We start from the raw sequence: 5,687 nt of genomic DNA on the forward strand, positions 1-5,687 counted from the left end.
GCAGCGCCCTCTAGAGAGCACTTACAGTGAAGGAAACATGAAGCAAAGCAGCGCCCTCTAGAGAGCACTGACAGTGAAGGAAACATGAAGCAGCGCCCTCTAGAGAGCACTTACAGTGAAGGAAACATGATGCAGCTCCCTCTAGAGAGCACTGACAGTGAAGGAAACATGAAGCAGCGCCCTCTAGAGAGCACTTACAGTGGAGGAAACATGACACAGTGCACCACAGTTTGCTTCACAGGCTATAAAGCTTTCTGGGCTGGTGCCCCGTCTCATGCATCTTGTGCTCTTTTTATTTTTTATTTATTTGTCACCCCTGGTCCTCAGACAGCCTGAGTCTGCCATCGCCCAGCTGGTGCGAGATGGAGAGTCAGATGTTAATCCTCATCAGCTGGAGTCTTCCTCTGGTACTATATGTTTCTAACTGATCAAATTTAATGGTCACAGTCTGCAACAGAGATCTGCTTATTAAAGATCAACAGTCACAGTTCAGTACAGCACATGTGATCTGAGTGGACTTTGACATTAAACATTATTTCAGTGAGGTTCAGCATGGAGGAGACTGTCTGAGCTGCCAACAGGTAGGCTGAAACAATGTTTTATCCTTATTTAATATGAAAGCGACAGAGCTTTAAAGTTCTTCATTTAAAGTTAGATACCTGCGGTGCACATGAGTGAATAAAGACTGAAGGAAAACACTACTGATAGCTCTAAGACAGAACATGTGTGTCACATGATCATGTGAATAAACACTGCAGGAAGTGTGGCGTGGCTTACTCTAACCCAAATCAATGAAATCAGATTAATCTGAGAACTGCATTATGGTGATTTTCACTGCCTCAAATCTCCTGCATGAATTGAGATGAAAATATCCTGCAACATTTATGTCCGATCACATGCACTTTAACTTGATACAGTTAGTGAGTTTCTTCATCCTCTGAACATTGACACACCAGTTTAACCTGATTAAAAAATATATCAAATATATCAATCTGTGTCTGTCACAGTTAAGGCCATATGTTCGTGAACATTTCTTTTCAGGTCAGTCTCAGATGGTTGGTCCATCTTAGCCAATAGTGGTGACAGTTGGTGAAGACATCATGTTACCATGCCATCTGGAACCTGCTGTGGACGTCACTGACATGACTATAGAGTGGACGAGACCTGACCTGAATCCTAGATTTATCCATGTGATGCGTGATGGCGTGGAACTAGAGAAGAAAAGGCATCCGTCCTACGTAAATAGAACGTCAGTGTCCATCAACAAACTGAGACATGGAGACATTTCACTGAAACTCTGCAAAGTAAAACTCTCAGACAAGGGGAAATACAGATGTTTCATCCCCACACTGCACAGAGACTCTACTGCTGAGCTTGTTGTTGGTGAGTGGATAAATCATCTTGGCTTTAAACCTCAGCTGATCAGTGGAAGTGAGACCTGAATTTTTAAAGAGTGTTTCAGTGGTAGCTGCTGATGAATGAGAGCATTTGTTTTAAAGTTTTTCTGCCTGAATATACAAGCTGGTCTGTACTTCCCTGAAGTCGTCAAATACCGCCACTTTGGCAATGATTTTGGCGTCAGACACCAATGCCAAAAGCCACCTTTCACAGCGGTATGATAGGCAGATGGATGGAGTCACTTCATAACACTGCAGGATGGCACCGGTCGTGTTGGTATTGGGGATGCAACACTGAGATTTCCACAGTACGATGACCGTCTCAGAAAATATCACAGTTTCACAGAATTTCATTTCTCATTATCAGTCAGACCGAGACTTAAAGGAATGAAAACAGGGCGGTTGTTATTAGTTGAACAAACGTTTTATTACTATAACTGGAACTTGAAAGCATCTTGTTAATGGAAGTTTGTACTTGTACTCGTCATCCTCTGCTTATCCGGGTCCGGGTCGCGGGGGCAGCAGCCTCAGCAAAGAAGCCCAGACAGTCGAAGCGTTCCCAGGCCAGCCGGGCGATGTAATCCCTCCAGCGTGTCCTGGGGCGGCCCCGAGGTCTCCTCCCGGCTGGACATGCCCAAAACATCTCCCAAGGGAGGCGTCCGNACCATAGGTGAGGGTTGGAACGTAGATCAACCGGCAAATCGAGAGCTTCGCTTTCTGGCTAAGCTCCCTCTTCACCACAATGGACCGGTTAAGCGCCTGCATCACTGCTGACGTCGCCCCAATCCGCCTGTCAATCTCCCGCAGGACCTCCCCCCTGACCTAGAGTGGGCAATCCACCCTTTTCTGGCTGAGGACCATGGCCTCAGACAAACTTAAGGAAGTTTGTGTCCTTAAAAAATAATTCAGATAGTTAGAGATTCTCTGTGTAGTTGCAATTTTCTAAATTTCATAGATAAGCAAATGTACATGGTACAATAACCGTCAACTTGGATGTCGCGGTATACCTTGAAACTGATATATTGCTGCAGCCCCAGTTGATATGATACACCACTGGACTTCATCAGTCAGAAACGCTGCAGGTAACAACTTAATACAAGAGGCTGGAAAGTCTCTGTAGGGTGGGCGGCAGGGGTGGTGGATGGGTCCAGCAAACTTTTGACTTTCACTCGGGAAGCCAGTGTTCACTTCCTGTGTGATAGTAAAGCCAAATCATTATGTTTTTTTCTGAACCTAACTCCATGCTTTTGTTGATGTTTGGCTGCTGGTTGCCATGTCCCTCTCTTGTCTAAACCTTACCTTGTTGACGTCCTGTCCTGGAACGCCAACAGCAGACGCCGGTGGATACCTAGAGCGTAATGTGTAGACATGAAGTGACAATATTTGATGGCCTGGGATGAGGACGTGTCAAGAATTTCAATCTAGACTTTTTAGTTGCGACTGTAATGTAAATTCTTCGTCTCTTTTATCAGGCGCAGTTTCATCACTCACCATTAGCTTAATGAGGACTGACGATGATAAAGACCTCAGAGGAGTGGATCTGCAGTGTGAGTCTGCAGGCTGGTATCCAGAGCCTGAGGTGTTGTGGCTGGACGGTGAGGGAAACCTCGTCTCTGCTGGACCTCCAGAGACAGTCAGAGGTCCTGATGACCTCTATACTGTCAGCAGCACAGAGTGACTGTGGAGAAGAGACACGGCAACAGCTTCACCTGTAGAGTCCAGCAGAGGAACATCAATCACACCACAGAGACAACTGTTCATCTTCCAGGTAGAAAACAAGTTTTATATTTATATGTTCACTGTTTTAATGCCAAATATTGAAGGTCAAGATGTTTGTTTTCTTTGTTTTATCATTACAGGTGATTTCCTAAATGCTGCATGCAGACCTGCTGCTCCCATCACCATCAGCTTGGCTGTGGTTTTCATGGTTATTCCTTTAGTTATCTTTATTGTCTGGAAATGGAGACGGAAACAAAAAAGACAGTCTGTTAGAACGAGCAACAACTTTACAACACCTTCAAGAAACAACACAGACATTCCCTTGCTCATCAGGGAGAAGAGAGAAACACTGCCGATCATGTTGGAGAACATGGACATCAAGGATTTGGATGCGACAAAAGCAAAGCTTGATGCAGAGTTAAAGGCAGTGGAGGAAGAGCGTAAAGATGTGGTAGGAGCTGTTCATTTATTAATGGGTCAAAAGAAGGATCTGGAACATGACCTCAGATTAGAACTGCAGGAGTTAGAGAAAAACAGGTTTGAGAGCCAGTGTCAGCTTCTGTCACTGCAGAGGAAATCAGAACAGATAAATGAAGATGATACTGAACGTTCAGCAGAGAAACAGAGTGAAAATCAGATTTTAGAAACCAAAACTAAACTTGATTCAGTAAAGAAGGAACTGGAGAATAAAATACGGACCACAGACACGTTTTTAAAGTCAACACTGTGTGGAATTAATATAGTGACACAGAGGAAGACAATGTTAGACGATGACAAGGAGCAGATTAATCAACAACTGGAAGAGATAGAAAAGCAGAGAGAGGAAATTCAAAAGAGCCTCAGGTCAGAACATTCAGAGACATAAAGACAAACAGGATCATTCATCTCGTCATAGATCTTAAAGGCACTATGTGTAACAATTTCAGTCGTTCTTTGAGACAAACACATTTTGCAGTCAAAAGTGTGTCCTAGCACATGTGTGTTTACCTCCACAGCGTATCTAAGTGTAGCAGACTCAATTCTGCTCAAATCTGCGTTGTGTTGCGTTGAGTGAGACACACACCAGCACTGAAGGTCTGCATGGAATTTTACTCCTTTTGGAACAGAATAAAAAACACATAGGACGTCAGTAATGCACCAGCTCCTCTCCACATTCAGCTCTGAGCATACAGTCTCACTGAAGCGTTCAAATTAATATAGTGACAATAACTGTCTTGCATTAAGCACTATGTGAAAATGAAAAAGAAAAAAATGTCCCATAAAGATGGCATGTAAATATAAACAGTATAAAAGTACAAAATCAGTGCATATTATTAACCTCTCAACTAATCCATACAGATTAAATTCAAATAACATTTCATAACAAGACAGCATTAATTTCAGATAACCAGAGTAACAGGCATACCTTTTGGAACAGAATAAAAAACACATAGGACGTCAGTAATGCACCAGCTCCTCTCCACATTCTACAAAAAACAAAGTCATATGCAATACAGTGCATTAGCAAATATCAAGCTACATATGAGTGACACATCATAATTATCCATCACACACCATCAAACCATGAGGCTAGCATACCCTCCAGGATCAAAACACCACAAAATGACAATCAAAATACCCGTTGCGTCAATATTAGCGAGCATGCTAACTGCCGCGACGCAGCTAGCCCAAGGCTAATTAGCTGGACGAACATTAAATTTACTCGGTCTAACATCAAGATTAACAACGTGTCCATGCGACGGAGACTAAGCTGACGGACTCGTATGTATATTATATTCCACTGTGTGTCACCATATGATGTTCATTCATAAAACGCAACAATTATCAAGAATAATGAAGAGAGCATTTAGCAACGTGACTCACCAGCTCTGAGCATACAGTCTCACTGAAGCGTGAGCCCCGCGGAGTAACGCAAATGACGTCCCCAGGGAAACAAAAAAGATACGCTACAAAAATCAACATGACAGGAACCTATTTACAGGTGAAACGGATTTTGGGAAAGTTCACAATAAAATAAAAAATATAAGGGCTTCATAGAAAGAAAATAAATAAGTAAATAAAAGGATATGTATATAAATGAATATGTATATATCTATCTATATGTATAAGTATGTCAGTCAGCTCCGAAATTCTCATTTACATATACATTGCGACCGGTGTCTCGTCATGTACATGCGCCATCTTGAAAACACAGGTACGTACAGGGACATACCTGAGAAATACGGAATCACCTTACGCGTTTTCACTTGTCGGTTTCTGCCTGCAGGTAGAGTGACGAAAAGCAGCAGCAAGCAGGCTAGTAACAAGTGGCGGTGCATTTGAAAACAGGCAAAAAGGCAACGTGACCGGCGATTTCAAAAAACGAGGGTCAACATCGGGGTAGCCTTTCCCAGGTGAAGAGAGCTGCTGAAGGAGAATTCAGATTCAGATTCAGATTCAGAATACTTTATTAATCCCCGGGGGGAAATTGTTTTTGTTCCAATGCTCCGTGCAAAGTAGAAATAGAAATACAGCATGAATGGAAACAAGAGATAAAGATGAAGATATAAATAAAATACTAAAATAGACAAT

The 5,687-nt window shown here is 42.7% G+C and overlaps 1 protein-coding gene across 5 annotated transcripts in view; it reads right to left on the bottom strand.

Annotated features, from left to right (window-relative positions):
- Window positions 1-5,681, bottom strand: part of LOC126403948 (low affinity immunoglobulin gamma Fc region receptor II-like) — a 12,137-nt gene extending 6,456 nt beyond the window's left edge. Inside the window, exons 1-6 of one of the 5 annotated variants that reach the window (XR_007571381.1) lie at window positions 4,104-5,681; window positions 3,284-3,350; window positions 2,889-3,106; window positions 2,697-2,745; window positions 2,405-2,588; window positions 1,377-2,289 (exon numbers count right to left, since the gene is read on the bottom strand). The gene's annotated coding sequence lies outside the window, so the exon portion shown is untranslated. Of the gene's footprint in view, window positions 1-1,376; window positions 2,290-2,403; window positions 2,589-2,696; window positions 2,746-2,888; window positions 3,107-3,254; window positions 3,351-4,103 lie in introns of those variants that run through there. The other 4 variants (XR_007571380.1, XR_007571382.1, XR_007571383.1 and 1 more) reach the window with 4 other exon arrangements.
- Between the last annotated feature and the right edge of the window lie 6 nt (window positions 5,682-5,687).

This window comes from Epinephelus moara, chromosome 17 (genome assembly GCF_006386435.1).
Source record: "Epinephelus moara isolate mb chromosome 17, YSFRI_EMoa_1.0, whole genome shotgun sequence".
Taxonomy (NCBI): domain Eukaryota; kingdom Metazoa; phylum Chordata; class Actinopteri; order Perciformes; family Serranidae; genus Epinephelus; species Epinephelus moara.